General features: G+C 44.9%; 1 protein-coding gene across 1 annotated transcript in view; it reads right to left on the reverse strand.

Moving 5' to 3' along the window:
* The window catches only part of TPCN1 (two pore segment channel 1), a 45,936-nt gene that overhangs the window by 25,769 nt on the left and 7,759 nt on the right, over positions 1-12,408 (reverse strand). The window lies entirely within an intron of this gene.

Consider the following 12,408-nt stretch of genomic DNA (forward strand, 5'->3'; position numbering starts at 1 on the left):
AGTCAGTATTTTTAGCAGAAGCCTCATTTTTCAGAACTCTACGGAGTCATTAAACAATGCATCTTTGCAACACTCTTTTTGGTGCAGGTAAGTACCAATACTCCTCTGATGAAAACAAACAGCAAGATTAATTTTCTGTTCATATCCCACAGATTGATTTTGAAACTTCTAAAAGCATGTCTGTCTCATCAGGAAAGCACTATAAAACAATGAACATTTGTACCAGATTTCATAACTAAAAATTTCATTAAAAAAATACAATTCTATTGCCAAAAGCAACTCCCAAGCATAGCTACACATACATAGTGGCATTCCCATGGGAGAGCTACGCAGGGCATGTATATAAACTCCAGAATACTTGCCGTTTTTTGCATTCTACAGCTTCAGTAGTAATAAAACACATGAAAAACATGCAGGAAGACAATTATTGTTCAAAAAGGGACTGTCACTTGGTTTCTTCTTCTGGGACTGGGATTTTTATTTTGCACCTTTGACAAAGAATACTGAGCAGAGATCCCACGGAAGCGAGACCTGCTTAGGGCCACGCATGAAACCTGTGGTGGAGCTGTCCACGCACTCAGAGCTTCTCCAGAGCTTCAATCATTACCCAAACCGCATGGCTCTTCTTGCTCTCAGTAGAGACTTCCCTCCTCCAGTGCCTCATGTTCCCAAAGAGGGTACATGTAAAATTGATCTTGCCAGTGCAAAAGTGATTATTTCCTCCTTGTTATGAGCACAGAAGCTGTGATGCGGTAGCTTGTTTTTTCTGTCTTACAAGAAGTTATCTGAGAGTGGGAAAAAATTACAATGAGGTTCTTTTCCTCTCTCATGACAGCATGCGGAAGATTTGCTGCATCTCTTCGCTATGACAAAATAATCCTCACTGAATTACTGATTCAGTCTTTCTAGAACACCCTCAGGAGTAGGGGGGAGAGTCCATGGCAAAAACTGCACCCATCGAGAGAAATGGCACTGCGTGCTCCTGACAGAGGCAGAAACCCCTTCACTAATGCAGAGCCACAGCTGCCTTTTCCACCCTCAAATCAAATTAAGATAACATTTATCTGGGATTTGTGAAGACTTTCCAGATTGCATACTCAGATTGCTGAGAATGCTGCAGCATTTAAGCCTACTTCTCTTCCTTGCTTCCCCCATACCCTTAAAATACCACTCAAAATCTGGATGAATGTTTGAATGAGGCTGATTCCTCCCCCATACCCCTTTTACACCTTGAATGAGCACAGTTCTTGAAAAAACTGAATGATAGGGATTTTATTTATCCACAGAACTGGAATGGCAGTCTTCTGGGTTTGCTTGCCTTTTAACTAAAAGATGACAGCAATATGCAAAAATCAGAAGCTTTACATTGCGAGCTCTAAAAAGTTCTTAAATGTTATTATTTATGAAGCTTTTACTGTATATGTGTTTCAAAGAGACAGACTCCCTCAGCCTGCAGCCTGATAGCAATTTAATACTTAACAGAATTGCAGAAGGAGCACTTCTTCATCAGACCTGGACTCACCACTGAAGATTTTTACTGCCCAGAAGACAGGTATTCTCCAATCCTCATTCCCATCCTAACAGATCGTTTGCTGCCAGACAAAACACAGTGCAACCCCGTCCTGCCTGCCTTCCCCTCCATGGGGCACTAAGCTGGGTCACAGTAGAGGGAGAGCACGAAGTGGCCCCCAGCCCCCAGCCTCAAAGACCTCAAGCGTTACCATAGTCAGGCGCAGAGCTGTCAAACACCCCCAAACTTTCCTGAGGCGCACAAGCGCCTGGTCTATTGGAGCAGAGAGTGCCACCTCTTCCACATAACCTGCTGTCCAAGGACACCCAGAGCCATATGTGCCATCCACAATGTCACCTGGACAGCTCTGCAGCACGTCACCACAGCTCCTTCATTACCTGGCTGGGGCGAGGCTGCAGGATGCCTTGCTCAAACCAGCAACAACTGTGAAGGCACAAACAGGAGCCGGAGTTTCAGGCCTTTCCTTAACTCACCTTCAAAACACAGCAAGTGTTCAGAGAAAATCTGAGTGTGATTCATCTCACACAGTTCAGGGGATATCGAAAAAGCACAGAATCAACACCTTGGCTGCACTAGCTCTTTTGGGGAAGAGGGACTTATTAAGTAGTTTGCTTACAATATTGCCATGTTACTGAAGCATTACAGTATATACAAAATTTAAGATCAAAACATACTGTGGTCAAATCAGCAAAGGTTTGTAGCAATAAACAAAACACCAAAACACTGTACCCTACCAAAAGATGCCAAAACTACCTTTAACTCTGAAGTTGTTCTTTCGCAAAGACCAACCTCTCTTTGAAAAGGATCAACACTAGGAAAAGATACACCACAGTAAAAACCCAGGACCCCTCTCTGCATTTCACACAGAGGACTCGCAGCTGAAACAGAAGAGATGTCCCAGTGAGATCAAGGTTGTGAATACAAAACAGCACTCAAAGATGCAAATGAGAAACAAAAATCAACCCTAGAAACCAAGATGTTTTCTTCCTGTCTAAACCAGACATCATCTTTCCAGGCACAGACAACAGAAAATGTACTGGTGAAGGGTTCCAGCGGGGAACTGCATTTTGTGGATCAGCTCCTTCCCCATCAGGTACCAGAAGGTTGATCTAGCATCCCTGAGGCAACAGCATCATCTGGGTAATAAATAATAATAAAAGTAATAATAAATTTGAAAAGCAACCCTCTGACTGTTTGTTTGGCAGCCCTCCAGCTAGCTAATTTCCTCAGCTGCTCCCAAGATAACAATGACACAGACTAATGCAACCTCCGCTCCGCTCAGCTCGTGCTGCAGAACATCCCCGACGGCATTTACCATTAGTATCGAGCTCAATGAGATAGGAGGATGTCTCCACAGGACTCCCGTAATCCTCAAAGTAGATGGCAGGCGGCTCTCTCCACCGCATGGCAGCCGCCGTGTCGGGAAGCGGGCATGCTTGTGTTCAGAGTTGGGGAGAGGGAGACAAGTCAGACCTGAAGTTCCTCCCTCCCTCCCCTCCAAAAGCCGATCCTCAATTTCGCAGCTTCCTCAAGGGAAAGCTACGCACAAAAGATTTTCCTCTGCTCTCTGCAGAACTAAACATTTTCTCGCCTCCCCTCTGAGGAAGGTGGCTCAGACTTCAGTTAAATTGCTTCCCTATCACTGTCTTAGCGGCAGGATGTTTCTAAGTGCAAGCTGTTGGGAGGCTTAGCTGCGGGACAAAGAGCTTTTAAGCATGAGCATAGTGGTAAAGCAAGGCTTCATGTGCCATGCTCTCTTACTTTGGCATATAGCAGAATTTGCTCACCAGTGAACATGAACAACTAATGGGAAAGGAGTCAAAGTGCTGACTAGTCACAGCAAGGAGTCTTCCCCCCCCCAGCAAAAAAAGAAAATAGATATTTGTGAAGTTCATGGTACAAGGGTCATGACAAAGTAAACGAACTGAGCTGTTCACAGATGGCAAAGCTTCCTTCCACACTTGTGTAACTTATCCCAGACGTTCCCTGAAAAGGGAGAGAGGGAGGGGAAAAAAAAGAAAAGAGAAAAAAAGAAAAAGCAAAACCAGCTGGCTGCTTACACAAGGCATCCGGAACGATACTGCCGGGACTCCAACATTTCCATTCAGTGCAGCAGAGCATGCTCCTGTGTAAATAGTTTCCATATGTCATCATTACAATAAAAAACAAAAAAAAACAAAAAAGAAAGAAAGAGAAGGAGAATAAACTTTCCTGAGCCCAAACCTCTCCCTTTGCAAAACAAACTCCCTCCTTCGGGGAAGGAAAAACTCTCCATTGGCTGAGAGAGCAAACAAACTCCTCTCATTCGGAGGAGCTCACGTGGCCACGGGGGATCTCGAGGGCAGGGCCGAGAGGGGAATAAGGGACATAAAACATTCACAAGAACCAGGGAGAAATCACCCTTCCCAGCCAGGCTATTTTATGTCAAACTGAAGTGAATTTGGACTTTCATTGGACGTTGGTGTCTGCATTTGTTTCAATAAATAATAATAATTTAAAAAATCCAACAAACTAGTAACCTCCTACAAAGAGTTATAAGCAAACTCTACAGGGTAGCTCTTACATTTGCCTCAGAGCTCCCCCAGTCTGGCTCTCATTAGCCTGTTTGCCAGATGTTCTGCTTTCTAGATAGCACACACTTTTTATGGCATTACACTGAAACAGACTGAGATGCCTCTAATTAGCTCCTTGACTGACTCCAAAGCCATGTGCCTTTACTGGACTTACCAGGGCTTTCTGCTAAAAGGTTGAGGAAGGTCTTGATGGAGCTGCTAGTTGCCATCCTGTCCAGATAATGCTACTTTAGCAAGTATGTCTGTTATGACAGAACTCTGCAAACTGTGTGGAAGGCAGGGCAAGTGACATAATTCAGCGAAAATATTCTTACAGTTAAATCTGTCATTCATACTGCTTACGTATCATGCGTGTAGTCAATGTAAGACAGCAACATGTAAGTTACTCGTCTAATGAGTTGCATGTGCAAGTAATATTTCTCTTGACAGGCGAAAAAAGAAATGCCAAGGACACATGACTTTGGAGACAGGACACACCTTCATTCACATTGCCTTACAAGGTTCCTGCAAGTGGATGCACCAAATAGAACAGCAAGAGAGAAAAGTAAGCAAGGCGCTACCTCCCGCAGTCGGGAAAGGCCAAGCTGTCCAGGGCACGTGCTCTGGGCAGCTCCAGTAACCGCCTCAGACAGCCGGAGATGTGCCAGCTGATAAAACACTCCGCAGTGCACCAGCCACCGGGCCACAGAGGAGGAGGACAGGAAAAGAGAAGGCCAAATTGTCAGTTAACCATCAGACTCCTTCTTAATTAAAATTAATCTGGTACCAACTTTGTCCTTTCCTTCCTTCTTGCAACCTTGTTTGTAAGAACTGCTGTCTCGCATTTACCCCTACCCTTATAGTCACTATTTCTTCTTTGGAAAGAGGTGTGAACCCTGTTAGGGAACACACTTGCCAGCTATGTTTTTTCACGAGAGCAGTGTCTTTTTCTATTGGAGCTGGACACGCTTCCAGGAGTGCGGGCTGTCCAAGGCAAATGTGACTTCCTGGAGTTGAGCAAACACTTTACAAGTTTGCTGCAAGAGTCCACACAGACATGCAACCTGATCTTTCCAGCACGAGGGTCTCCTGGCAGGCTCCAATCCCTTCGCAAGCAGGGAAAAGGGCACAAAGCAGTCTGTGATTCACTCAGCTGCAGTCCCTTATCACAATGACTGCTGCACCACTTAACTGGAGCCATTTCTTTTCAGGTTTTGCTGCATTCTTTACTGCCACACCACCTCTGTTTCTTATACCATCCATCTTGACTGCATTTGTGTCTAATTACCCCAACTCAGCTAGTCAGAGCTCATGCTTTCAGTTTAGAAGAAACATAACCAGGCACCCAGCAATACTGGACAACGTGTGCCCATGGAAGAAGGCAGATCCCAGGAGCATCAGAGCTGCCCATGGGGTTCCTGGACCTCCTGACCTCACATACAAGACCCGTCCCAGTGCGGGATCCCCGTGCTGGCTAAAGCTGCTGGCTCCCTCAGTTGTCCCAGTGCAGGATCCCTGTGCTGGCTAAAGCTGCTGGCTCCCTCAGTGACTTTGCTCCCTGAGGCTGCAGTGAGGATGAACAAGGCTGCAAAAGGAGGATGGCATTTGCTTTTCAAAAACCACCAGAAACACTCCTCTCTCCTGGAAAGCCCTAATCAGCTGAACTGCATGGAGTGCCCACTATGGAAGATGCAACTCCATGAAAAAAAAAAAAAGGAAACGACGTAGACAGCTACCCTTCTCCAACACAAGCTGTACAGGCACCTTCAGTCCCAAAGCCAAGATTTTAGCAGTACTACAACACAGTCCAGGCAAAGCCCAGAAGCAGCTCTGGCCAGGAAACAGCAGGATCCTGAAGTGTCAAGTATGTTGGAGTTGTACCAGCACCAACGATGGCGTTTTCCCTTCCAAGTGCTTACATGCCATGTAGCTTCACCTCCAGAGGATTTATCTTCTCTCCCCGCTCCAATGCGGTTGATAAGAAACTGCTCCTTTTCCTTCCAAGTGCTGAGGCATGAACATGCGTGCATTTGTCTCTTCAAGGCCAGACTCACCTACCCGGGAGAAAAAAAGCTGGAAGCCGCATGGAGAGCACAGCTGGTTTGGCACTTGGCCACACATCTCAGAGGTGAGAGAGACAAGAGAGTGAAATCACTGCCTTTAGTGCCTGACTGCCAGTTCAGTGCTGTGCCAACAGCAGCATCGCAGGACTGATCTTTGCAGCGCAAAATATCCTAGCACCCGTCCTGTTTTCAGGGGGTGTTATGGGAAGGAATTTAACAGCCGTGAGGAAGTCTGAACAATTTACTATCAGTTCGTTGCTACTATCATTAGGAAAAACAGGGCATCTCCAACGGAGTGCAATGTCAAGCCCTTCTGTTGCAAGAGAAATAATATACTTCTGAATATTTCAAGTCAGCGTAACTGAGTCATGCTCTTCCTTAGAGACGACAGCACAGCAGAAACATATGCAAAGGCCTCAGGGCTCTTTGTCTTACTATATTCTCACAGCACTCGCTCGCTGTGAAGCTCAACAAACAAAGTCACTTCAGCTTCCTATTTAACACAGAAAAGTTTTTTAAAAAATATGGATGTTGCCACTTCCTGTTAGTGGTACGAGGCGACTGAAGTCTACCGTCCTCGCCTCTATTCGAGAATCCAGTGAGTTCTTACGGCATCAACACGAGCTCACTTCATGCTATCATCCACCACACTACAGGGAGCTGAATCCACATGAAGTATGAGCAGATGTCCCTCAGCATGGTAAGCCGCTTTTTATATATTATTGCCTCTTATCAATTGTGCTGCCTATCTTCTTATATTGAAGACAACTTAAGCCCTGCATTGTTTAATTAGAGGACCACTGTATTCTTGCTAACATCTGCACGGCACACATGTAAAAACCCTGATGCACAAGCTAAACACAATGACAGAAGAGCTAAAGCATGGTAGGAAATTGTTTTGTCTCAGCAGAAGCCGTGCCTCCAGCTAGCTCTTCCTCTGAGTGGGTCAGAGCCAGTATTTAATTAACCGTTTGCTCTGCGGCTCGCTAACCATTCAAAACAGGGGATGAGCTATTACGATTCACTCAGACATTTCCGTCCTGCACCACACTGCTGGGGACAAAGAGAGACATTTGTAAGGAAGAAGAAAAAAAAAAAACTAAAAGGCTTCTAAGAGAATAAGAATGAGAATAATTTTACCTGTCTACACGAGCCAAGATCGGTTGGTTGGAGATCCCTGTCTGTGCAGTTTACTGCCTCGTCTCTTCAGGGCACCTGCTCTCCTTTGGTCTCAACCCTGAGTTACTCTGGGATTTGATTTTTTTCTCTTGCAATGTTATGTGGGAAGTTCTGACCAGAAAATACTTGATTGCTGGACAATTTTCACTCCTGAATCTGTAACAGCAAAAGGCAGAGGGACAGATCCCTCCCCTTCGGGATGTTTGGGATCCACACTTAGGCTAGCGAGAGGCTTCAGCGGCTGAAGACAAACTGATGGATGCTTTGTCACCCTCAGAGAGGCCACTTCACCCTGACCCCTAAAAGCCTCCCATAGCTCACTAGTACACCAGACCACACAGCTCAAAAGCCGCTGCAGCAGTCAGGGGTGAAACAGGGGAGGATCACTCCTTGATACATAGAGCTGCATCCTTAGAATAATGTTACCTACCCCACTAGTCTGGCTCCTCAGCTGCATCGCCTTCCAGCAGCTCATGCAAGCCACCACATGCCTAAGCCCTCTTCCACAAAGCTGCTTTCTGACAGATACGTGACTAAATCCTCCTGCATGAGAAAGTCCATGAAATACCATAAGGAGAGCCGGAACCAGGCACTTGCACAATCTGAGACCATGTAACGCAGGAGTACCTGCTTCTTAACATAGCTGCAAAGTCAAAACCAAAGCATTTTTAATCAATAAAACTCATACAAAAGGAAAGGTTGTGCTAGGAAAATAGAATTAAGAATCTCGCTTGTGTGTAAAGCCAAGTTGCTGACGGTTTCATATCCTTTATTTCTGATCTTAACAAATGAACCTCCATACCACAAAAAGGAGAAGTCAAAGCCACAACAGAAGGATCATCTACAACCTCACATTACCCATCCTTTTAGCAACTAATATGCTCTATAATCTTGTCAGTCTGATCGTATCACAGCAACAAAGGCTTTACAGACACAGAGATAAAATTATTCTGTAACTGGAATTAAATATCCAAGCCATTGAGGGGCTCTATGAAACAACTAATTTTGAATGGAAAAAACAATTGGAAAGAATAAAGTTTTTGCTGAACGCAAAAACAACAACAACAACAAAAAAGACAAGCTCTGCCTAAGGGTATGGCTCATGAGAGGCCAGACGTGAAATACACACACATACACATTTATAATTCGTAATTTTTGAGGAAGTAACAGAAAGGGAAAAAGACAATTATCAGAATTCCTCAGATATAGCATTTCTTTAACACATCCTGTTACATGAAGGAACTTCCTCTTTTTGTTCCAAAAAGGGAAACCAATGCCTCATGGTTTTAAAATGTTAAAGATCTGCTTTAGTGTCGGTAACAACACAATGTCAGCATTTTAAGAGCACGTTCCTCATTTCAATTCTCCAAAGCAGAGCCTTTGGATTTTCCTGATGCAGTTTGGAAAGATGTTTGATTAAGTTGCAATCTGGCCTTTTTAACGAAAGCAATGTGCGGCCAGGTCCGATTGCCAGTTCCAGCCGCCAGCAGCTCTCCGGGGAAGTCGCAAAGTTAGCGGTGGGAAGCAGAGAGGAAGCGCTTCCCTTATGTGAGAAACCAGTATTAGTTTGGGCAACGACCCTCCCGCATGGCCACCCAGTGCTGGAGCAGGACTGGAACAGAATAGGCAGTAATAAGGTATGTGCCATACTGACCTTTCTGCCCTAAAGAGAGAGGGATGGCAAAATGAGATAAATTAAGTTAAATAACAATATCATGGCAAAACTCTTATGTCTTACCACAACAGGCTGAGACCGATGAAAGTTATTTATTGTGGTACAGTACTAAGAAGTAGGTAATTGCATTTTGTGGTGTTAGAACAAGGCTCCACCACACCGGTTCTTTTGAAATACAACACTGCCACATGTCCTCTGCCTCGTCATTGTGTCTCAGCCATGAAAGAGCAGCTGCCAACTTCACGGAAGATGCATGTAAAGGAATGGGGAAAACCCCACTCTCTAGTGCCGTGTAACAGCTCTCCATTAAGAAAAAAAAGACTTCTGCACATTTGGTAGAAACCGCTGCTGGCAGGAACTGAAGGTTACATGTAACGGCTGGAGAGGAAGGAAGGAGTTAAACCATTAGTGTGACATCTGCAAACCAGCTGCCAGAGGGCTTTCCGTCAACTGGTCCTTACTTCAAGTCCTACAGTCCTCATACAGAACTGTACCCTCAGAAAATGGACAATTTTGACTTCAAAAGTCTTCCAGCCCTGCAGAACCCTCTCCAACTCTTACAAAGTGGTTCCAAATAATAACCACACTGTCAAATACATGCCTTATTCCTTGTCTGAATTTCCCCAGCTTCAACTAACAGACACAATTCCAGTTACTGAAGCTACCTTCAAGTCTCTTGGATCTTGGATGAGCTGGAGCAAGGGCACTAGAAACACACCAAGCATGAACAGATTGACTACTCTAGAGCCAGCACGGATGGCAACATCACCTACCTACCTACCCTAATCATTATTCTTGTTGGAAGGACCAAGGGATACACTCACCGTCCCACTGGACAAGTGTCCCACATGCTCACTTTCAGCTCAGTTGCTCATGAAATCAGACTCAGCTCAGCCTCTCCGCTCGCCGAGGCAGCCCCCTCCACCCTGCAGATGCATGACCCTACAGCTGGTCACAGCAATACGCACACGGCTTGCCTGCATCCATCTTACTAAGCAGTTCTAATCACTAAGCTCCCCTCCTCACTCTTACTATGCCCGCAACCCACGCCATCTCCTAACCTGATCAGAAATTGCTTTTTTTTTTTTTTCTTCCTTCCAGATCAGGAAGAAATGTTGCAGTTGGCACAGGGACAAAACCTAACCCCTGTGACAGTCTCTGCTAATAACGTACGTATTCACTAACCAGTCCCAATAACCAGCTGGATTTTGAGAGCCGTCCATCAGCCAGTTTGCAGAGCCATTAGCTACACAGTGTTGATTCATACTATTCACTTCCTCAATCAAAATGCCACACAGGTGCCAAAACAAATATCTTCTCAAAACACTGTCAGTCTATCTCGTAACCTCACAAAATAAGTCAATGCATGACTTCAGGTTCAAATGACGCTCACTTTTTCATAAGCCCACACTGCTTGACATGAAAAACTGTCCTTTAAATCCAGAGTTTAGAAGAGCTATTGCTGGTTTCCCATTATTTTGCCTGGAAACCTTGTTTGGCTGGCTGGCCTGTAATCTCCCGCCTGGTGCAAAATACCTTTTGGGGCTGGAAGAAAGTCACTATTCAGACTGCCTCTGCTGCAGCCTTAAGGAAGAATAAAAAATCATCTGCTGATTTTTAAATGCCTACCTTTAGAATCACCTGTTTAATCTCTACTTTATTTACTGCGGGAATGGAAGAATAGATCATACGATGACCATGTCATCTGGCTTTTCAACAAATACAGAGTACATACTGCATTTCTTGAGCTTCCCTGTAGCGTTACTGACCAGTGTCCAACCTTGAATTCTTAACAGGCCGGTATCACTTAACATGTCTTTTTATTTCTCAAGTCCTTTGGAGTACCATTAACTCTGCTGACCACATTTCTCTTCGTGATTTTCCTCCGCTCCCAGTTTCTATTTCTTTGTTTGCTATATAGCGGTGCAGCTGCTTTCACGTTAGCCAGCACAGGCATGTCTGTACTGTGACTTTTTGCTGCCTCTCCAACAGCTTTAAAGCTTCCATTAACATTCTCGTTTTGTATGCATTTGTGCTCTCTCAAAGTATATGAATAATTTTCAATGTTTTGAGTTCTTCCCCTTTGCAACCACCAGAGATAAGGTCCTGCCACCAGCCTCGTATTTGAAAGGAAGGGGCTTTGCCTTGGTCACTTCCCCCTGACTCCAATGCCAAAATTCTCCTTAGTAAGTTGCTTGTGAGCATTTACTTAATACAGGCAGGACCAAAGCGGTTGCTTGTTTTCACCTGCCAGCAGTTCAGAAAAAGCAGAACATTTAATACTACTTGCAGGTAGCAAGGCAGAGCCACAGAGCAAACCAGTCTCAGCAAGCGTTCCTCTCTTCAATCACATTTCCAGTACTTTCTGGCCTGCTCAGCACCCTGGAGAAACAATGTTCCCCTCTGCACCATGAAAAACAAGCAACTGCGCAACAAGCAGCAGCGTTTTCCTATTTCTGCAGTGACTCACCACTACCATTAACTAAATAACCAGCTGGACATTGCTGTTTTGTGTTGCAGGAACACTGCGTTTGCAAGATGGATTACACCACAGCTCTTGTGCCTCTCACCAGGCACGGATCCCCTCCAGCCGGGGTGACAGTGCCACAGGAAAAAGGGGACAGACTGGAAATACTGTACTAGTCAAAACTTCTGCCCTTACGAAAAAAAAACTTGGGAGCCCCACGCCTCCAGCCAGCGGCCGCAAAAGCCCAAGCTGTAGAGGATGGCATCCCTTCCTTCCTCCTCCCACGTCTGATTATACTGTAAATGACATCGCCAACTCACCAGTACAATTTGACCCTGGGGAGTTTTTAGTGCTCCCACTTGCAGGATTGATCACTTAGTCTTAATTCTACAGGCATTTCTTCATTCAGTTAACGAAGGGCAGGAACATATTTGTGCATTCTAGTGAAATCCTTTACCAGGCTACATTACTTTTGTACAATAAACTTTCCCAAATCAGTTGAGGATAGTGAAAGTGTTCTCAGAAAAACAGTTACAGTTGGAATAAAATACAGATTATCAGACATTCCCAGATGACAATATATACACATACACATGTGCTAGGCAGTCATATAGAAAACACAAGAGAGTAGCTAAGGTGTCCAGCCCCACAGAATCAGGACGTTTAAGATGGTGGTGCAGAGATACATCCTAAATTTTATCCCCCCATGTAAGCAGGAAAAGAAAAGCCTTTTGTTCCAAACAGACACCGCCAGATCATGATTATAAAAGCAGCACTGGATATAAGCTTCAAACCCCCACGCTATGATTCAAATCACAGCAGCCTCCTCTTGTCATCCTCAGGATCTTTCATCAATGATACTGTGCTGCAGTGGATCAACGCAAACACCTTTCTGCCTCCCTCTCTCCCAGATGAAAAGACCAGCAGCACAGGTGCACGAG

The sequence above is a fragment of the Fulmarus glacialis genome, unplaced genomic scaffold (genome assembly GCF_000690835.1).
Source record: "Fulmarus glacialis isolate BGI_N327 unplaced genomic scaffold, ASM69083v1 scaffold21751, whole genome shotgun sequence".
Classification (NCBI taxonomy): domain Eukaryota; kingdom Metazoa; phylum Chordata; class Aves; order Procellariiformes; family Procellariidae; genus Fulmarus; species Fulmarus glacialis.